Source organism: Amia ocellicauda, assembly GCF_036373705.1.
Source record: "Amia ocellicauda isolate fAmiCal2 chromosome 11 unlocalized genomic scaffold, fAmiCal2.hap1 SUPER_11_unloc_5, whole genome shotgun sequence".
Taxonomy (NCBI): Eukaryota; Metazoa; Chordata; class Actinopteri; order Amiiformes; family Amiidae; genus Amia; species Amia ocellicauda.
The window spans coordinates 100,850-124,103 of record NW_027102663.1 but is presented as its reverse complement, the minus strand read 5'-3'; the positions used below and the strand labels follow the sequence as shown (position 1 = coordinate 124,103).

Sequence of the window (23,254 nt, the reverse complement as noted above, 5' to 3'; positions counted from 1 at the left end):
GGGCACTCAGGTATTCCAGCCACTGTATGGAGACAGTCGAAAAGTTCTTTTGTCTAGCACGATAGTTGTCAGAAGTGGTGACCACTATAGTGTTTTTCTGCAAGAAATTGGACCGATACATTTTCATGCAGAGAGACGCTATGGTCACACTTTGCAAAGGGTCGAGACCTGATGTGTTGATAACCTCGGCGCAGAAACGCACACAGGCTTCTTTAAGGATCACCACATCATTTTTACAATAAGCGGCCATCTCTTCTCGGTATTGTACCATTTAAAGAATTCGTCCCTCTCATGAGACATCATAGTATCAACCCCATAATAAGAGGCGGGCGGGTAGGACCCTCGATAATTTTGAGTGTCCTTAGTATTAAAAAAATGGCAGAACCAACCTTTCTTCTGAGCCTCAAAACCCAGAGCCTTAGGCAAAGCGCTCAATTTAATGGGGAGGAAATTTAACGAGTCTATGTAACGTTAGTTGAAAGCTTCGTCGGTGAAACACATGATCTTGCTACCCTGAGCTATTATTTTTGGGGTCACCCCATTTTCCACCAGATACTTCATCAAAATGTAAGAATCATAACCCTTAGCATTGTGGGCAATAAATGTGTAATTGAGGTATTTTGGACCGCGATACCGCGTAATGATTTCCCTGACACAACTCTCACCGCTAGCTGACCACTCACGATCCAACATGTCAATACAGTGTATATAATTAGCAACGTGGACCCCGTTTTCTTGCCGGCATTCAAAAGCAAAAAAGACATACCGGTTGTGCGGCGGCTCCTTTTTAACCGGCTGAATAAAGCACTGGTGTTCGGACCCCGGGGTTAAATCAGCATTACAGATCCTGCATCTCGGCTCCAGACATTTGTGTGGTTTAACCTCATGAAAACGGTACTGGAGGCAACACTGCGGGCAATATTTAGTTTGATCACAATAACTCAGTTTTTTAACCCCCTCAGCAGCGGCCCTCTGTACCTTATGCTCGGAAAAACAGAACGCAGAGAGACAAATCCTTAAGCAATCTTTTCATCGGATGGTAGGGGCCAAACCCTTACAACATTGGGGATTGAATCAGACGTTACAGTAACCGTCACAGCGGTGCTTAAGCTTATCATTGAAGGCCTTATAACAACAATGACAAACATACGAACAACCCAAAAAAGCCGTCAAACTCTTTATTCCAAAGTAATGACTATCACTTAGGAAGAGAAACAGTGTCTGTGTATGGGTTTCAGGATGTGTCTGAAATTTCACAAATACTTCCTTTACCTCACAACGGTACCACACAACAATTTTTAAAGACAACAACTCCTCAAACTTGGTGATGTCTGAAAAGGCAACCATCTGTTGAGAGTTTAAGCCGGCCCTCTGATGAAGCATTAAAGCCTCTTGCAGAGCTTGGGGTTCAGGCATGTCGGGGGTGAGTAATTTTATTAAACTGTAAGCAAAACAGAGCTTATTGTCCCCACTGGAACTCACCACTAATTGCCTGAGCTTGGTCCTAATTATGTCGTTCTTCAAGCATTTCGACAGTCTTCTAAGCACCCCACCCTCAGGGTTACGAACCACATTCATTACCAGAGACAGACTTTCATCAGCTATGATGGCTGCGTTACTTTGCAATAACGCTTCGATTTTAGCCAGATGTCTAAATTATCTCCACTCAGCATTACAGATAGGTTGCTAAACAAATCATCCCCTCTGAGTTCTAACTGTACAACATCTCGAGGTCTGACCCTTTCAGCAACCTGTTCAAGCATTTTCTGCAAGGCCTCGTATATGTTGACAAATATTTCTGCATAATTGTCACAATTTAAAAGTTCTGCAAAATTAAAACGCTGAATCATTTCAAAATTGTTATAGGCCGGTCTATCTATAATCACGGGATCACTGGTACTCTTGGACACATCATCATTTTGAACAAAGCCTTCACCCCCTACATTCTCACAGAGCATGTCCTCCACAGCCTTATCAGTCTCAGAACCCTCCAAATTCCAAACACCCCCACTGCTGACATCTACAAAACCCCCTTTTTGAGGAGGCTCATTTAAAGCCTGTAAAAGTCCTTCAAAGATATCCAACCGGTTAATGTCAAGACCCTCCTCTATAGTGATGGCTGCTTCTGCCGCCATCCTGTGTTCTAATTGTTTCAAATCATTTATAATAGGGGCAGAATTTGGTCGGGGTAGCTCCTCCAAAGCCTCCACCATTTCAAACAAATCGGGGTGAACTAGGGGGTGAACCTCTATAAGCGCTACCGGTGGGAGGTGGTTATTTAGATCATTGACCATCTGTAACAGGTCGGGGTTCACCGGTAATTCTGTTAATTCACATTCTATCGGTGGTAATTGGGGGTTATTTAAATCATTTATCATTTGTAATAGTTCCAGGTTCATTGGGACATCAGAGGAGTTCACAACAGGGCCGGGGATGTTCTCTCGGGAAGGTCTTTTTGGGGCCCTAGCTTGTTCATAATCCTTTAGTTTGTGAGTTCTTTTACCAAGTCAGGACATTTTTTAATTTATTTTTTATTTTTCCAACAACCCACAATAGTAAGGCGTTTTGTGTCTATTAAAACATTAAATACGGTACAATTCGTTAGTAAGGGTATTAATAAGGGTGTTTTGGCTCTCTATCACCAGGTTTTGCCCCACTAACACAAGTCTTTGATTTTGTAACAAAGTATGTAGCAACTCATGCCGACCTTCAGGAAGAAGCTCCGGGGGCTGGTGGCCTGGCTCAGCTTCAAAGGATGGTCGCTCCGGTAAATCTCGGTCGAAGGAGGCAAGGAGCGAGTGTATACTCATGGACGGAGACCAAGAAGGCCTTTGCGGTGACACCCTGGCCAAGCGCGGGGTACTGTTCCGCGTTTCTGTAGCCAAGAAACGGGTCTGGGGGGACGATGTTGAAACCAGGCCGTCGTTGGGTGGTGTGTCAGCCCTGACTGACGGCGACCCCTGAGGTTGTTGGATGCCTGTATTTGTTCCGCCCGACAATGCGGCGGGCTGAATCTGGGGTGTTGAATTACCCCCAGAAGGCTGTGGCCTGAGTAGATGTTGGGGGGTCTCCAAGACCACCGTGGGGGATCCTCTCGGTGATCTCACCGGGGAAGATGTTTGATCCCACTTAGACGGGGTAATTGTCATCAATAGCTCATTCACAGAATGACTATCCCAAGAGTCTTGGGAAGAATAAAAATATACATTACATTTACATCTTTAAACGGCGACAGAAATCAAACTTAAAACAACATGTCCAGGACATTCAAAACCTTTAGCTTTTTTAGACCTTTGAAAATAGCCTTAGACATTCACTACAACGCCTTATTATTTACAGACAATATATTTATTAGGACTTGATAATAAATTTAAAACAGAGAAGCCGCTGTAAATAAACTGTTTCTTAAATGTTTCTTTAAAAACTGTAATATTGTTAATAAAACACACACACACACAACAACATTTCATTTTTAAACGAACCTTCCAAGTGTAAACGCTTCCTGATCCCGGGACTTCCTGTTTCACAAACGTTTTCACGATCTGTTTAAATATTAAATACAATGAACACCTTCAAGCCTTTTCCTACAACCACTTTAAAACAGAAGTATAATAGCGGGAGATAAGCCAAACAACTTACTAAACCCTTTCGGACGGCTTTACTTCCTAACCAGACGGTACGGCAATCGGTCATTTCTAAACACGTTCCCCAGAAACAAGCCTAGACCTGTCCGGACTTCTAAAGATCTTTCCCAGAACCCCCCGCCCTACAGGAAACGGTCACCCATCGCTTAAATATTAGCCCTCAACGGGCAAACAAAGCCCTTTTAAAAACATTAAAGTTTGAAAGATCTTACTTACCTCCACAGAATAATCGTTTCTTATGTTTTTCGGCTGGTTTAGCTTTTTGCACCGCTGTGAAGGTAAGAGACATGTTTAACCTTTAACCACACCGCTTTATAAAAAGCTTTAACCTCTAACAGGCTGCAGATATATACTCACAGCTATCAGATACCGGGGCTGACGGCCTTTCAGATTCTTGAAAGGTTACGGTTCTCGAAGGTAAAACGAAACAAGCCCTCGATGTGGAAGGCCTTTCGTTGTCTCGAACCACATTTCTTAATACTGTTAGACAGGATAATTTTTTTAAATTAACAAAACTGGACTCAAACATCTTACAGAATCGTTATACAAACAAACAGGGGTTTAGTTCTTACCCGGTCGGCAGACAGCCTGTCTAGGGATAACCACTTCTCTTGGTCGATCCTCGGAGACATTAATCACAGGCCTTTCGATAGTTTCTGTGTAATTAAAGAGACCGGCATTAATATATATTAAAACGTTTTCATAACTCTAATGAGCCGCTTCAAAACCACACACACCCATGCATAAGAACCCATGAGCGCAAACACAAAATTCTTACCGTCGTTGTTCCAGATGATCTCCTCAGCGTTGGAAATGAACTCCTGTTGACTGGCTGAAAAATAATTTTACAGAACTTAAAACAGATGTTATAGCCTTATTTACAATACATGCACACAACACGCTCTGAGTCAATGAAAATAATCTGAAGACTTGCCTAAAAACTCGTTTAAATCGAATCGCTGATGTTGTTTCCGGACATTGTTGATCTTTAGTCTTAAATCGAAAGGTAAGTATGAGTCTGTCGAGCTGAAGACCAGACCTTCATACTTATACTGATGGCCACATGCCGGATCTGCTTGTAAGGCATTGTTCTGGTCTGGCCTTTGTGCCGCCCTGTTACCAATTAACATATCAAAACCAACCAATAAAATGACACTGCATCAAATTTCAAATAGAAACCAAGATGGAGACGATCTCTCTCCTCTCTACTCTAAACTTTTATTAGAACCTTTTGGTCTCTCAAAAAAACATTTTTAAGCATCAAGACCTATAGTCAACAACCACTAAGAATATTTCAGGCCTTTATAAGCACTAAAAAACAACCTGAGCCTAGAAAATAACTATAAAGATCTAAAATAACTAGCGCTTTTACAGTGATTTTTTTTTTTTTTTAATAGCGATGCTTTGTTTGGTATTAAACAAGTCACAAACTACTCAGAACAGCGTTTATCCCCGCAAAAGAGATATTTGGGTTTATTTTACAAAGCTTATAAATTATATAGGTTAAAAGTATTCTGAATGTTTTGATATCACACGCCATACCAACTGTTGTCTTCTACACCTTACGGTAGCAACAAATCTAACTACTGCTTTACTTTAACAATAATAATGACGGCGACCACGATGACAACAAGAACAACAACAACAAGAACAACAACAACAACATCATCATCATCATCATCATCAGATTTTAATTAAAAGTGGCTACACCAGCGTTTACAATTTCAACCTGTCGACGGACGGACGCTCTGAGTGCATCGATTGCGGGCACTCCAATGAAGAAAAGACACCCACCGCCTCCGGGGAACCACGAGGGCAAGCATGACGAAAAGGGCCAGCCCACAGTAGGCTGTTTCCGCCCGGTTTCGAACCGGGGACCTTTCGCGCGTTAGGCGAACGTGATAACCGCTACACTACGGAAACTGACACAGCTGCCTCTTGCTTCAAATGGTTACCGTTAAAGCCTGCTGGTAAAACGGGCTCAGGTGTTTCAGGTCGGCTAGGCTGTGAGATGTCGTCTGAAGTGCGGCGAAAGGATGCCATTTTCACTAACCTGTTTGGCATTGCTAAAGGGCACATCAGGACACTTCGGAAACTCTTTTAAAGGCAGGACGCCCTGCGCTCTGACAGTGCCTGCACTTAGCCCAACAAGGTGATGCTGAATGGCTTGTTCAAACGTCTGGTGGTCTTCCTTCACCACCAGACTATCAGAGCTATTGTGCCTTCTACACCTTACGGTAGCAACAAATCTAACTACTGCTTTACTTTAACATTAATAATGACGGCGACTACGACGACAACAAGAATAACAACAACAACATCATCATCATCAGATTTTAATTAAAAGTGGCTACACCAGCGTTTACAATTTCAACCTGTCGACGGACGGACGCTCTGAGTGCACCGATTTCGGGACACTTCGGAAACTCTTTCAAAGGCAGGACGACCTGCGCTCTGACAGTGCCTGCGTTTAGCCCAACAAGGTGATGCTGAATGGCTTGTTCAAACGGCTGGTGGTCTTCCGTCACCACCAGACTATCAGAGCTATACTGCGCCTTCAACTAGATAAGAGTAACAGCAATGTCGCCGATCCTGCTACGGTCGTATTGTAACAGCAACAACATGTATCGATTTTAAAAGTGTCAGTTCCAGTGCCTCACAAAGCTACCCTTCTGCGATCGTTTGTTCTCAAGGTCAGGATTTCTTGCCACTCCGAGGAAGAGAAAACGACGGCCGGCCTTGGAGCAGAGAGATGGCGACGGGTAACACGGCACTGGCACGCGTGCACCGCGGGTTGTTTCCGCCCGGTTTCGAACCAGGGACCTTTCGCGTGTGAGGCGCACGTGATAGCCACTACACTACGGAAACCGACCCGTCCTGGTGTTTCAAATGGCTCCCATCGAAGCCGGCTGGTAAAACGCGCACAGGGGTTTCCCGTGGGCCAGCCTGTGAGATAAAGGTTTCTATTTTCACTGACCTATTTTGCATTGCTCAAGGGCACATCAGGACACTTTGGAAACTCTTTCAAAGGAAGAACGCCCTGAGCTATGACAAGACTTACACTTACCCCAACAAGGTGATGCTCAATGGCTTGTTCAAACAGCTGCTGCTCGTCTTGTGCCACCATCAGACAATCACAGAGCTATTGTGCCTTCTACACCTTACGGTAGCTACAAATCTAACTACTGCTTTACTTTAACAATAATAATGACGGCGACCACGACGACAACAAGAAAAACAAGAACAACAACAACAACAAGAACAAGAACAAGAACAACAACATCATCATCATCATCATCATATTTTAATTAAAAGTGGCTACACCAGCGTTTACAATTTCAACCTGTCGACGGACGGACGCTCTGAGTGCACCGATTTCGGGACACTTAGGAAACTCTATCAAAGGCAGGTCGCCCTGCGCTCTGACAGTGCCTGCACTTAGCCCAACAAGGTGATGCTGAATGGCTTGTTCAAACGGCTGGAGGTCTTCCGTCACCACCAGACTATCAGAGCTATACTGCGCCTTCGACTACATAAGAGTAACAGCAATGTCGCTGATCCTGCTACGGTCGTATTGTAACAGCTACAACATGTATCGATTTTAAAAGTGTGAGTTCCAGCGCCTCGCAAAGCTACCCTTCTGCGATCGTTTGTTTTTAAGGTCAGGATTTCTTGCCACTCCGAGGAAGAGAAAACGACGGCCGGCCTTGGGGCAGAGAGAAGGCGACGGGTAACATGGCACTGGCACGCGTGCACCGCGGGTTGTTTCCGCCCGGTTTCGAACCGGGGACCTTTCGCGTGTGAGGCAAACGTGATAGCCACTACACTACGGAAAACGACCCGTCCTGGTGTTTCGAATGGCTTCCATCGAAGCAGGCTGATAAAACGCGCACAGGCGTTTCCCGTGGGCCAGCCTGTGAGATAAAGGTTTCTATTTTCACTGACCTATTTTGCATTGCTAAAGGGCACATCAGGACACTTTGGAAACTCTTTCAAAGGCAGGACGCCCTGCGCTCTGACAGTGCCTGCACTTACCCCAACAAGGTGATGCTCAATGGCTTGTTCAAACAGCTGCTGCTCGTCTTGTGCCACCATCAGACAATCACAGAGCTATTGTGCCTTCTACACCTTACGGTAGCTACAAATCTAACTACTGCTTTACTTTAACAATAATAATGACGGCGACCACGACGACAACAAGAAAAACAAGAACAACAACAACAACAAGAACAAGAACAAGAACAACAACATCATCATCATCATCATCATATTTTAATTAAAAGTGGCTACACCAGCGTTTACAATTTCAACCTGTCGACGGACGGACGCTCTGAGTGCACCGATTTCGGGACACTTAGGAAACTCTATCAAAGGCAGGTCGCCCTGCGCTCTGACAGTGCCTGCACTTAGCCCAACAAGGTGATGCTGAATGGCTTGTTCAAACGGCTGGAGGTCTTCCGTCACCACCAGACTATGAGAGCTATACTGCGCCTTCAACTACATAAGAGTAGATAGTAGGGTTTTTTGGGCGCGGCCTATTTTGTTATGACGTATGCCCTAAGCTTATTAATATTCCTACGTCATAATTGGGGGGCGTGATTTTAGGTAGAGTTATTTCCTTAATTATTCCTACGTCATATCCGTCAGAAAGTGTACACCCATAAAACCCTGAACAACAAGGCCACCCATAAATACCCCCACCCCTCTGAAGGCAACGCCCCGAAACTCTCCTCTCTATTTAAGAACCCGCGCTTCTTTTAGGCAATACCTCTTCAATTCTCAGCTTCTGAAACATCCCGCTTCTTCAACATGTCCAGCGACATCAACATGAAACCCCGCAAGAAACAATCCCGGGCAAGGGTTCCTGTACTCACCAATTTGAAGATTGAACGCTCCTGGGTGTTGTTCTGGGGGGCTCGACGGGGTTACCGCTTTAAAAGGGATCCCAGCTATGTTGGAGTGGAGCTTCTTGCTTTGGGAGAGAAGGAGGGTACGTTGGAACCTTTTGAGACGGTAATTGAATACTCTTATGAGGACTGGTTGAAGGTGATGGCCTGGAGAGATCTGGGGCTTGTGGATAAGACTCTAGAAGGCTTGCAAGAGGGTCCAAGAGAATGCGAAATGGAGTCTCCGACTCAGGGTTTTGAAAGGTGTGAATGGGAAAGCTTGCAGAACTACGACAGACGACGTGTGGGGTTTTGGAGGGGGGTCTGACGGCTCAGGGGCTACTCTCTTCTAAGAGGGCGGTGTGTCGTGACGTAGTGAAGAGATAGGATAAAAGGTGCAACAATTCATTCATGGTTTAAAATTAAAGAGAATGTCTTACCCGAAAGCTGCGGACGTCGACAGGCTCTACAGGCCTCTTCAAACCCGGGATCACCCCTGGTTCTATTCCCCAGATTTTGTATACACTCTGGAACCCTTTGACTGTGGTTACTCTCCAAGACCTCAGACCCCGGTCCCTCAGGACGAAACAACATGCGGTGCGATGGATGTCCAAATGAGTCTCGGGGATCCCCAGCCTCTGGAGCTCATGGAGGGCCTCGATTTTGCCGAACTGTCTACCGTCTGTGCGTCTCAGGAGGGGGTCAGTCCAATGGATGGAGAAACACCCCACAAACCACCAGGCGACCCAATGAGCATCGGACTGTCCCGGGGGCGTGATGAAGACGCAGGATTTATGCCCGGGGTATGTGACCAAGTAAGCAGAGTGGTTAAAAGCACCCTGGTGTATATTCTGAGTGCTCTCATCGACCGAGCTCTGAAAGAAGTCTGTCGGGGGTGTGAAGTGAATCACCCCAGTCAGTTGAGACACAGTTGTTTGTTTGAACCAGACCGTTACTATTTCCTGTTCTATTTCAATGTGTTTTACAGAAGACTGAACAAACCGTGGCTGAAACCGGCACTAATCAAGGCGCTCTCTTACTCCCACATACATGTCACTGTGGGACAAGTCCAGAAAATCATAGATGAGATTTTGCTGGAGCTGAAAAAGGAGCCGTTTATAATAGAGAAACTTGGGCAGCTGCTCAATGACCTGGATGAGCCGAGTAGAAAAACCGCTGGCAAGCTAAAAGCTTATTTCTTCCGTAAAGAAGTTAAAGCTGGGGGCAGCGACGAAGAATTCGACATCTACGCCACTGATTCAGACTCTGACCTGAACTAAGGGACTTTGAACATGGGGAATGTTCTGGACTGCTTCTGCAACTGGTTCTGTCATCAACACTCTGCAGCTAACCTGAGAGCGCTATTACACCATGTGCTTGACAGAAAAGTAGCCAACGCGAGCCTTTTCTCTACAGATTTAACCATCGATGAGGATCAACTTTCAAACCTGGAAAAGTGAATGGCTGCTGTAACAAAGACCGGGGGGTACGAACACTGGGATGAAGCGCTCAAGGGGGCCAAGAATGATATTAGGCCATTTCATCAACATCTGTATGACCTTTTACTGAGCATGTTTAATACACCTCTGTTTACTTTTAAAATAGGTCATATTGTTGTTTTATTTACATATGTAACTGAGGTGTGTGCCTACAAGATAAAGAAACAGGTATATTTGTTGATATAGATCAAGTAACCAATCATCTGATTTCTTTTTGTCTGGACCGTAGAAAAAATTGTTGTGTATGTTATACTTTTCTCAAATGTCTAAAAAGGGGTATCTGCTCTCCTGAAGTTGAATAAAAAACCTTGTATAAAAACTTTGCGCATAGTGTGGGTCTGTGTGGTTATTTGGCAGAATGACTCGGCAAGCTCCCCAAATGCAGGAACTATACTACAACCCAGCCAAGATTGGGGGTTTGGCGGGTAAGAAGGGTTTTCAAAGAGGACTCGCTGAGGCCGGAGTGAAGGTTAATGATGTGGTTGTTTCAGAATGGTTACGGGAACAAGACGCCTATACCTTACATAAACCTCTCAGGATTAACTTTAAAAGAAACCGCGTATATGCAACTGACATAGACTCACAATGGCAAATGGATCTAGTCGATATGTCAAATTTATCAAAACATAACAATGGTCACAAATTGATGTTGATGTGTATCGATGTGTTATCAAAATATGCCTGGGCTCGCATTCTACATAATAAAACAGGTCGGGCGGTGACAAGGGCCTTTGAGGATATATTGTCCCAGGGTCGATGTCCTAAAAAACTGCAGACTGATAAAGGAAAAGAGTTTCTCAACAGAGAATTTCAGAATCTACTGAAGAGACACAAAATACATCATTTCACCACCGGTAATGAGCTTAGGGCATCGGTAGTGGAGAGGTTTAACCGCACCATAAAGACCAAAATGTGGAGATATTTTACAGCGGTCAACACGTTCAAGTATTTTGATAAAGTTCAGGATTTTATCGATGCTTACAACCAAGGGTATCACACCAGTATTAAAATGAAGCCTAAAGATGTTGATCAAAGTAATTCTTTTAAGGTCTATAAAAAATTATACGGACCATTTATTAAGAAGGGAAAAACTACTTATAAGTTCAACATCGGTGATGTGGTTCGCGTTTCAAAGCTAAGGAGTACTTTTGCCAAAGGTTATGAAGAAACATTTTCTGACGAATATTTTACAGTTACCGAACAGTTGGCTAGAGACCCACCCGTGTACCGGTTAAAAGACTATGACGGGGAGGATATAGAAGGAACGTTTTACGAAGCCGAGTTACAAAAAATTATTGTGGGTAAAGACAGTGTATACAGAGTTGAAAAGATATTAGCTGAAAAAACCCAGAACCGGAAAAAATATGTGTTGATGAAATGGCTTGGATGGCCTGAAAAGTTCAATAGTTGGGTCCCGGAACAACAGGTTTGCGATATTCAATCCTTATAACAACTTGCCCGCGGGTGTGTTGTGGGCATTACTTTCGATACTCAAGATGGAATCAGGAGGCTTCTACGTGACTCTACCCAGTAACGCCTCTCTCGATATATACCCTAAAAATGAAATATCCAGTTACACGGTACAATTTGGAAAATCTATAGATCTAAGGGGGTCGTGGGAAGTGGGGTTGGCGGAAATACAGTATCCTTACACTTGGGCTGTTTTACAAGATAAGGATGCCACCTTCGCCATTTTTGATGATGTTAAAAAGAGTCAATGGACATTCACGATACAAGGAGGTTATTATGACAATGTGGATAAAATATTAGATGAGATGCATAAACAGTTCTCAGAAGGCACCCCCAACATCAAGCTATATTACAACCCTATTAAAAACAGAGTGTACAAGGTGTCAAAACCAGGTATTAGCATTCAAACCAGCGGCCAACTGGGGCGTATATTTGGGATCTATTCTGACACAGAGAGCAGGTTCTCAGAAGTGGTGGGGCGGCTTTTACACTCTTTATGTGTATACGGATATCATAACCCACCAGAGGGTCGGGGATAGTTATGTCCCCCTTTTGAGAAATGTACTTATTAAAGGTAAAAGCAATGACATGGTCACAATTACTTATGACAAGCCACACTACGTACCAGTCTCAAAGACCCAATTTGACAACATCACGATCGAAGTAAAATCGGATCAGAATATCAACGTACCCTTCCGCTTCAGTAAAGTTATTGTCAAACTACATTTTCGACCCCTGAAACAGTTTGTACATTATTAAAATGGCTACCTCGAGGGGTTATGTAGATCCTAGCGCCTATGTGGATTATTACAAGATGCAAGCCGGGAACGGCTTGCCCGGTTTTGTAGGAGCCCCCACAATGTATGGCGCCGGTCTAGGAGGACTCTTTCATGGTCTCTTTAGAATGGCCGTACCCCTGCTTAAGAGAGGCTTTGCTATAGCCAGACCCCACTTGAAATCAGCGGCTAAAAATATTGTTAGTGACGTGTTCACCAATGTTATGAACCGGGCAGCTAGCCATGAGCATCAGGAGGGTTCGGGTCTCATGGTAATGGCGAGGAGGGGGGGTAAAAGAAGAAACAGCATGTGTCCACCAGGGCGACGAAGATCCGTGGCTAACAAAAAACGAAGAATCTCTCATTCTCCAACATATCGTGGAAACACTCGGAGAAGGAAGCAGCACAAGAAAAAACCTGCAAAAAGAAAGTCTCAAAGAAAGAAAAATAGAGCCTCAGGATACATCTTTTAAACATGTCTTTTGTCAACAGTCTATCGGAAGAATGCGTCAAATCAGAACTGGATCTGTTTACAGTTCCATACACTCAAACGAGTATAGATAAGATCATATATGTAGAGATTCCCCCTCTTTCTGCAATTTCAGACACGGCCCCTCTGGAGTTTTTTATAGCTGGCAATGGCGAGGATTATATTGATTTGAATAACACATTTATTTTAATGAACTGTAAAGTGACTGATTAGGATGGCGATGCAATCGAGAAGACGGCCAACGCTGGGGTCATCAATTAATCAATTACCCGGTGGCCACCATGTTTTCACAGGTGGATGTGACCCTGGGAGATCGGCTCATTAGTCAAAGCAGCAATACTTACCCCTATAGAGTCATGATGGAGTGTATCCTTAATTATAGTGAGGAGACCCTAAGCAAACAGTTCAGCCCCGGCCTTCTCTTCAAAGACATCCCGGAAGCTATGGACGACAAGGATCCAGAGGGACTCAATAAGGGTTTGCAAAAAAGATCGGCCTCTTCAACAGAAGGGAGGACCTTTGAGCTAATGGGGCATATCCATGCAGACATATTTTTCCAAGAAAAACTCATGCTCAACGGGGTAGACATTAAAATTAAAATGATCCGTAGTAAAAGTGCTTTTTGTCTGATGACCCCTGATACGGAAAAATATAAACTGACCATATTATCGGCCTCGCTGTTTGTGAAATAAGTGTCCGTCTCCCCGGCGGTTAAACTAGGACACGCGCTGGCGTTAGTGACGGCAAACGCCAAGTACCCGATCGAAAGAGTCTATATGAAAGTCCACAGTATCCCCGCAGGGACACGGGTGATGAACCAGGAAAATCTGTTTCTAGGACAGCTCCCAAAACAGGTTATTATAGGTCTCGTGGATAATGATGCATTTACCGGGGTTTACAACAAGAACACCTTTAACTTTAAACATTATAACGCGGAATTTATAGCATTGTACGTCGATGGTGTGCAGGTTCCATCCAGACCTTTTCAACCTGACTTTGAAAACGGCAATGCGGTTCGTGAATATTACAGTCTAGTACTGGCTACGGGTCGCCATCTCAAGGATCAAACTCTGCTGATCGATCGCCGGGAATACTGCAGCGGTTACACCCTGTATGGTTTTAACCTGACCCCTGACGAAGAGTGTGGACAACATATTTCACTGATGAAGACGGGCAATATGCGTTTGGAGATGCGTTTCAAGCAGCCTCTACCACACACTGTAAATATGGTCGTGTATGCTGTGTTTGACAACATTATTGAGGTGAATCAGAGGAGAAACGTTCCGTATGATTATTATTAAAATGAACACCAGAGAGCTCAACCACATCATGAATGCCCTGGCCGGCTCACGGAAACTGTTTCAAGGAGTCTACGCCTGCGATCAGCTGCCTAAATTTAAGATCAAGAATTTACCTGCAATGTACATAATCAACACACACCCTAAAAATATGCCCGGAGAACATTGGCTGGCTATTTATCTAAGGGAGGACCACCATGGTGAATTTTTTGATTCCTATGCAAACCCCCCGGATTTCAGACCTTTCCCTCGGAAGATCAATAACTTTCTGCTCAACAACTGTCAAGAAACCATTTACAGCGGTCGTCAAGTACAAAGTCTTCAGACCTTCACTTGTGGTCAGCACTGTGTGCACTAGCACGCATGCACCGCGGGTTGTTTCCGCCCGGTTTCGAACCAGGGACCTTTCGCGTGTGAGGCGAACGTGATAGCCACTACACTACGGAAACCGACCTGTCCTGGTGTTTCGAATGGCTCCCATCGAAGCCGGCTGGTAAAACGCGCACAGGCGTTTCCCGTGGGCCAGCCTGTGAGATAAAGGTTTCTACACTCACCTAAAGGATTATTAGGAACACCTGTTCAATAACCAACCAATCATATGGCAGTTGCTTCAATGCATTTAGGGGTGTGGTCCTGGTCAAGACAATCTCCTGAACTCCAAACTGAAAGTCTGAATGGGAAAGAAAGGTGATTTAAGCAATTTTGAGCGTGGCATGGTTGTTGGTGCCAGACGGGCTGGTCTGAGTATTTCACAATCTGCTCAGTTACTGGGATTTTCACGCACAACCATTTCTAGGGTTTACAAAGAATGGTGTGAAAAGGGAAAAACATCCAGTATGCGGCAGTCCTGTGGGCGAAAATGCCTTGTTGATGCTAGAGGTCAGAGGAGAATGGGCCGACTGATTCAAGCTGATAGAAGAGCAACTTTGACTGAAATAACCACTCGTTACAACCGAGGTATGCAGCAAAGCATTTGTGAAGCCACAACACGTACAACCTTGAGGCGGATGGGCTACAACAGCAGAAGACCCCACCGGGTACCACTCATCTCCACTACAAATAGGAAAAAGAGGCTACAATTTGCACAAACTCACCAAAATTGGACAGTTGTTGCCTGGTCTGATGAGTCTCGATTTCTGTTGAGACATTCAGATGGTAGAGTCAGAATTTGACGTAAACAGAATGAGAACATGGATCCATCATGCCTTGTTACCACTGTGCAGGCTGGTGGTGGTGGTGTAATGGTGTGGGGGATGTTTTCTTGGCACACTTTAGGCTCCTTAGTGCCAATTGGGCATCGTTTAAATGCCACGGCCTACCTGAGCATTGTTTCTGACCATGTCCATCCCTTTATGACCACCATGTACCCATCCTCTGATGGCTACTTCCAGCAGGATAATGCACCATGTCACAAAGGTTGAATCATTTCAAATTGGTTTCTTGAACATGACAATGAGTTCACTGTACTAAACTGGCCCCCACAGTCACCAGATCTCAACCCAATAGAGCATCTTTGGGATGTGGTGGAACGGGAGCTTCGTGCCCTGGATGTGCATCCCACAAATCTCCATCAACTGCAAGATGCTATCCTATCAATTTGGGCCAACATTTCTAAAGAATGCTTTCAGCACCTTGTTGAATCAATGCCACGTAGAATTAAGTCAGTTCTGAAGGCGAAAGGGTGTCAAACATAGTATTAGTATGGTGTTCCTAATAATCCTTTAGGTGAGTGTATTTTCACTGACCTATTTTGCATTGCTCAAGGACACATCAGGACACTTTGGAAACTCTTTCAAAGGAAGAACGCCCTGAGCTATGACAAGACTTACACTTACCCCAACAAGGTGATGCTCAATGGCTTGTTCAAACAGCTGCTGCTCGTCTTGTGCCACCATCAGACAATCACAGAGCTATTGTGCCTTCTACACCTTACGGTAGCTTTACTTTAACAATAATAATGACGGCGACCACGACGACAAAAAGAAAAACAAGAACAACAACAACAACAACAAGAACAATAACATCATCATCAGATTTTAATTAAAAGTGGCTACACCAGCGTTTACAATTTCAACCTGTCGACGGACGGACGCTCTGAGTCCAACAATTTCGGGAACTCCAATGAAGAAAAGCCACCTACCGCCTCTGGGGAACCACGAGGGCAAGCAGGACGAAAAGGGCCGGCCCACAGCAGGCTCTTTCCGCCCGGTTTCAAACCGGGGACCTTTCGTGCGTTAGGCGAACGTGATAGCCACTACACTACGGAAACCAACCCGTCCTGGTGTTTCGAATAACTCCTATCGAAGCCGGCTGGTAAAACGCACACAGGCGTTTCCCGTGGGCCAGCCTGTGAGATAAAGGTTTCTATTTTCACTGACCTATTTTGCATTGCTCAAGGGCACATCAGGACACTTTGGAAACTCTTTCAAAGGAAGAACGCCCTGAGCAATGACAAGACTTACACTTACCCCAACAAGGTGATGCTCAATGGCTTGTTCAAACAGCTGCTGCTCGTCTTGTGCCACCATCAGACAATCACAGAGCTATTGTGCCTTCTGCACCTTACGGTAGCAACAAATCTAACTACTGCTTTACTTTAACATTAATAATGACGGCGACTACGACGACAACAAGAACAACAACAACAACAACAACATCAACAAGAACAACAACAACATCATCATCATCATCATCAGATTTTAATTAAAAGTGGCTACACCAGCGTTTACAATTTCAACCTGTCGACGGACGGACGCTCTGAGTGCACCGATTTCGGGATACTTCGGAAACTCTTTCAAAGGCAGGACGCCCTGCGATCAGACAGTGCCTGCACTTAGCCCAACAAGGTGATGCTGAATGGCTTGTTCAAACGGCTGGTGGTCTTCCGTCACCACCAGACTATCAGAGCTATTTTGCGCCTTCAACTACATAAGAGTAACAGCAATGTCACCGATCCTGCTACGGTCGTATTGCAACAGCAACGACATGTATCGATTTTAAAAGTGTCAGTTCCAGCGCCTCGCAAAGCTACCCTTCTGCGATCATTTGTTCTCAAGGTCAGGATTTCTTGCCACTCCGAGGAAGAGAAAACGACGGCCGGCCATGGGGCAGAGAGATGAGGACGGGTAACACGGCACTGGCACGCGTGCACCGCGGGTTGTTTCCGCCCAGTTTCGAACCAGGGACTTCTCGCGTGTGAGGCGAACATGATAGCCACTACACTACAGAAACCAACCTGTCCTGGGGTTTCGATTGGCTCCCATCGAAGCAGGCTGGTAAAACGCGCACAGGCGTTTCCCGTGGGCCTGCCTGTGAGATAAAGGTTTCTATTTTCACTGACCTATATTGCATTGCTCAAGGGCACATCAGGACACTTTGGAAACTCTTTTAAAGGAAGAATGCCCTGAGCTATGACAAGACTTACACTTACCCCAACAAGGTGATGCTCAATGGCTTGTTCAAACAGCTGCTGCTCGTCTTGTGCCACCATCAGACAATCACAGAGCTATTGTGCCTTCTACACCTTACGGTAGCAACAAATCTAACTACTGCTTTACTTTAACAATAATAATGACGGCGACCACGATGACAACAAGAACAACAACAACAACATCATCATCATCATCATCATCAGATTTTAATTAAAAGTGGCTACACCAGCGTTTACAATTTCAACCTGTCGACGGACGGACGCTCTGAGAGCACCGATTTCGGGCACTCCAATGAAGAAAAGCTACCCACCGCCTCCGGGGAACCACGAGGGCAAACAGGACGAAAAGGGCCGGCCCACAGCAGGCTGTTTCCGCCCGGTTTCGAACCGGGGACCTTTCGCGTGTTAGGCGAACGTGATAACCGCTACACTACGGAAACTGACACCGCCACGTCTTGCTTCAAACGGTTACCGTTGAAGCCTGCTGGTAAAACGGGCTCAGGCATTTCAGGTCGGCTAGACTGTGAGATGGCGTCTGAAGTGCCGCGAAAGGATGCCATTTTCACAGACCTGTTTGGCATTGCTAAAGGGCACATCAGGACACTTCGGAAACTCTTTCAAAGGCAGGACGCCCTGCGCTCTGACAGTGCCTGCACTTAGCCCAACAAGGTGATGCTGAATGGCTTGTTCAAACGGCTGGTGGTCTTCCGTCACCACCAGACTATCAGAGCTATACTGCGCCTTCAACTACATAAGAGTAGATAGTAGGGTTTTTTGGGCGCGGCCTATTTTGTTATGACGTATGCCCTAAGCTTATTAATATTCCTACGTCATAATTGGGGGGCGTGATTTTAGGTAGAGTTATTTCCTTAATTATTCCTACGTCATATCCGTCAGAAAGTGTACACCCATAAAACCCTGAACATCAAGGCCACCCATAAATACCCCCACCCCTCTGAAGGCAACGCCCCGAAACTCTCCTCTCTATTTAAGAACCCGCGCTGCTTTTAGGCAATACCTCTTTAATTCTCAGCATCAGAAACATCCCGCTTCTTCAACATGTCCAGCGACATCAACATGAAACCCCGCAAGAAACAATCCCGGGCAAGGGTTCCTGTACTCACCAATTTGAAGATTGAACGCTCCTGGGTGTTGTTCTGGGGGGCTCGACGGGGTTACCGCTTTAAAAGGGATCCCAGCTATGTTGGAGTGGAGCTTTTTGCTTTGGGAGAGAAGGAGGGTACGTTGGAACCTTTTGAGACGGTAATTGAATACTCTTATGAGGACTGGTTGAAGGTGATGGCCTGGAGAGATCTGGGGCTTGTGGATAAGACTCTAGAAGGCTTGCAAGAGGGTCCAAGAGAATGCGAAATGGAGTCTCCGACTCAGGGTTTTGAAAGGTGTGAATGGGAAAGCTTGCAGAACTACGGTAGAGTGGTGAAGAGTCTATCTCTAACTACAGATCGTAAGGTTTTGTTTAGCAGTACCCTGATTACAAACCCTATTGAAGGGGGTGTGGAGGATCCAGAAAAACAGGTTACTGAAATTATGTTTGACGCCGTGGACTGGCCGTTCTTGAAAGAGGTCATAAACTGTATAAATGATGGTTTTGACATCTTGACCAAATGTTCGCAACTGGATTTGGTTAGAAGGAGAATATGCTGGATTATGGATTATATATCCCCCTTGAATGACGACGACGATGATAAAACAGACGACGTGTGGGGTTTTGGAGGGGGGTCTGACGGCTCAGGGGCTACTCTCTTCTAAGAGGGCGGTGTGTCGTGACGTAGTGAAGAGATAGGATAAAAGGCGCAACAATTCAATCATGGTTTAAAATTAAAGAGAATGTCTTACCTGAAAGCTGCGGACGTCGACAGGCTCTACAGGCCTCTTCAAACCCGGGATCACCCCTGGTTCTATTCCCCAGATTTTGTATACACTCTGGAACCCTTTGACTGCGGTTACTCTCCAAGACCTCAGACCCTGGACTGCTTCTGCAACTGGTTCTGTCATCAACACTCTGCAGCTAACCTGAGAGCGCTATTACACCATGTGCTTGACAGAAAAGTAGCCAACGCGAGCCTTTTCTCTACAGATTTAACCATCGATGAGGATCAACTTTCAAACCTGGAAAAGTTAATGGCTGCTGTAACAAAGACCGGGGGGTACGAACACTGGGATGAAGCGCTCAAGGGGGCCAAGAATGATATTAGGCCATTTCATCAACATCTGTATGACCTTTTACTGAGCATGTTTAATACACCTCTGTTTACTTTTAAAATAGGTCATATTGTTGTTTTATTTACATATGTAACTGAGGTGTGTGCCTACAAGATAAAGAAACAGGTATATTTGTTGATATAGATCAAGTAACCAATCATCTGATTTCTTTTTGTCTGGACCGTAGAAAAAATTGTTGTGTATGTTATACTTTTCTCAAATGTCTAAAAAGGGGTATCTGCTCTCCTGAAGTTGAATAAAAAACCTTGTATAAAAACTTTGCGCATAGTGTGGGTCTGTGTGGTTATTTGACAGAATGACTCGGCAAGCTCCCCAAATGCAGGAACTATACTACAACCCAGCCAAGATTGGGGGTTTGGCGGGTAAGAAGGGTTTTCAAAGAGGACTCGCTGAGGCCGGAGTGAAGGTTAATGATGTGGTTGTTTCAGAATGGTTACGGGAACAAGACGCCTATACCTTACATAAACCTCTCAGGATTAACTTTAAAAGAAACCGCGTATATGCAACTGACATAGACTCACAATGGCAAATGGATCTAGTCGATATGTCAAATTTATCAAAACATAACAATGGTCACAAATTGATGTTGATGTGTATCGATGTGTTATCAAAATATGCCTGGGCTCGCATTCTACATAATAAAACAGGTCGGGCGGTGACAAGGGCCTTTGAGGATATATTGTCCCAGGGTCGATGTCCTAAAAAACTGCAGACTGATAAAGGAAAAGAGTTTCTCAACAGAGAATTTCAGAATCTACTGAAGAGACACAAAATACATCATTTCACCACCGGTAATGAGCTTAGGGCATCGGTAGTGGAGAGGTTTAACCGCACCATAAAGACCAAAATGTGGAGATATTTTACAGCGGTCAACACGTTCAAGTATTTTGATAAAGTTCAGGATTTTATCGATGCTTACAACCAAGGGTATCACACCAGTATTAAAATGAAGCCTAAAGATGTTGATCAAAGTAATTCTTTTAAGGTCTATAAAAAATTATACGGACCATTTATTAAGAAGGGAAAAACTACTTATAAGTTCAACATCGGTGATGTGGTTCGCGTTTCAAAGCTAAGGAGTACTTTTGCCAAAGGTTATGAAGAAACATTTTCTGACGAATATTTTACAGTTACCGAACAGTTGGCTAGAGACCCACCCGTGTACCGGTTAAAAGACTATGACGGGGAGGATATAGAAGGAACGTTTTACGAAGCCGAGTTACAAAAAATTATTGTGGGTAAAGACAGTGTATACAGAGTTGAAAAGATATTAGCTGAAAAAACCCAGAACCGGAAAAAATATGTGTTGATGAAATGGCTTGGATGGCCTGAAAAGTTCAATAGTTGGGTCCCGGAACAACAGGTTTGCGATATTCAATCCTTATAACAACTTGCCCGCGGGTGTGTTGTGGGCATTACTTTCGATACTCAAGATGGAATCAGGAGGCTTCTACGTGACTCTACCCAGTAACGCCTCTCTCGATATATACCCTAAAAATGAAATATCCAGTTACACGGTACAATTTGGAAAATCTATAGATCTAAGGGGGTCGTGGGAAGTGGGGTTGGCGGAAATACAGTATCCTTACACTTGGGCTGTTTTACAAGATAAGGATGCCACCTTCGCCATTTTTGATGATGTTAAAAAGAGTCAATGGACATTCACGATACAAGGAGGTTATTATGACAATGTGGATAAAATATTAGATGAGATGCATAAACAGTTCTCAGAAGGCACCCCCAACATCAAGCTATATTACAACCCTATTAAAAACAGAGTGTACAAGGTGTCAAAACCAGGTATTAGCATTCAAACCAGCGGCCAACTGGGGCGTATATTTGGGATCTATTCTGACACAGAGAGCAGGTTCTCAGAAGTGGTGGGGCGGCTTTTACACTCTTTATGTGTATACGGATATCATAACCCACCAGAGGGTCGGGGATAGTTATGTCCCCCTTTTGAGAAATGTACTTATTAAAGGTAAAAGCAATGACATGGTCACAATAACTTATGACAAGCCACACTACGTACCAGTCTCAAAGACCCAATTTGACAACATCACGATCGAAGTAAAATCGGATCAGAATATCAACGTACCCTTCCGCTTCAGTAAAGTTATTGTCAAACTACATTTTCGACCCCTGAAACAGTTTGTACATTATTAAAATGGCTACCTCGAGGGGTTATGTAGATCCTAGCGCCTATGTGGATTATTACAAGATGCAAGCCGGGAACGGCTTGCCCGGTTTTGTAGGAGCCCCCACAATGTATGGCGCCGGTCTAGGAGGACTCTTTCATGGTCTCTTTAGAATGGCCGTACCCCTGCTTAAGAGAGGCTTTGCTATAGCCAGACCCCACTTGAAATCAGCGGCTAAAAATATTGTTAGTGACGTGTTCACCAATGTTATGAACCGGGCAGCTAGCCATGAGCATCAGGAGGGTTCGGGTCTCATGGTAATGGCGAGGAGGGGGGGTAAAAGAAGAAACAGCATGTGTCCACCAGGGCGACGAAGATCCGTGGCTAACAAAAAACGAAGAATCTCTCATTCTCCAACATATCGTGGAAACACTCGGAGAAGGAAGCAGCACAAGAAAAAACCTGCAAAAAGAAAGTCTCAAAGAAAGAAAAATAGAGCCTCAGGATACATCTTTTAAACATGTCTTTTGTCAACAGTCTATCGGAAGAATGCGTCAAATCAGAACTGGATCTGTTTACAGTTCCATACACTCAAACGAGTATAGATAAGATCATATATGTAGAGATTCCCCCTCTTTCTGCAATTTCAGACACGGCCCCTCTGGAGTTTTTTATAGCTGGCAATGGCGAGGATTATATTGATTTGAATAACACATTTATTTTAATGAACTGTAAAGTGACTGATTAGGATGGCGATGCAATCGAGAAGACGGCCAACGCTGGGGTCATCAATTAATCAATTACCCGGTGGCCACCATGTTTTCACAGGTGGATGTGACCCTGGGAGATCGGCTCATTAGTCAAAGCAGCAATACTTACCCCTATAGAGTCATGATGGAGTGTATCCTTAATTATAGTGAGGAGACCCTAAGCAAACAGTTCAGCCCCGGCCTTCTCTTCAAAGACATCCCGGAAGCTATGGACGACAAGGATCCAGAGGGACTCAATAAGGGTTTGCAAAAAAGATCGGCCTCTTCAACAGAAGGGAGGACCTTTGAGCTAATGGGGCATATCCATGCAGACATATTTTTCCAAGAAAAACTCATGCTCAACGGGGTAGACATTAAAATTAAAATGATCCGTAGTAAAAGTGCTTTTTGTCTGATGACCCCTGATACGGAAAAATATAAACTGACCATATTATCGGCCTCGCTGTTTGTGAAATAAGTGTCCGTCTCCCCGGCGGTTAAACTAGGACACGCGCTGGCGTTAGTGACGGCAAACGCCAAGTACCCGATCGAAAGAGTCTATATGAAAGTCCACAGTATCCCCGCAGGGACACGGGTGATGAACCAGGAAAATCTGTTTCTAGGACAGCT

The 23,254-nt window shown here is 44.6% G+C and overlaps 4 non-coding genes across 4 annotated transcripts; all 4 read right to left on the bottom strand.

The window, feature by feature from the left end:
• Window positions 1-5,494: 5,494 nt before the first annotated feature.
• Window positions 5,495-5,567, bottom strand: trnav-aac (transfer RNA valine (anticodon AAC)). The gene has a single exon. It is a non-coding gene; the product is annotated as a tRNA-Val (tRNA).
• An 872-nt stretch (window positions 5,568-6,439) lies between these two features.
• Window positions 6,440-6,512, bottom strand: trnav-cac (transfer RNA valine (anticodon CAC)). Its single transcript has one exon. It is a non-coding gene; the product is annotated as a tRNA-Val (tRNA).
• Window positions 6,513-14,439: 7,927 nt separating this feature from the next.
• trnav-cac (transfer RNA valine (anticodon CAC)) lies at window positions 14,440-14,512 on the bottom strand. The gene has a single exon. It is a non-coding gene; the product is annotated as a tRNA-Val (tRNA).
• Window positions 14,513-17,860: 3,348 nt separating this feature from the next.
• On the bottom strand, window positions 17,861-17,933 carry trnav-aac (transfer RNA valine (anticodon AAC)). The gene has a single exon. It is a non-coding gene; the product is annotated as a tRNA-Val (tRNA).
• Between the last annotated feature and the right edge of the window lie 5,321 nt (window positions 17,934-23,254).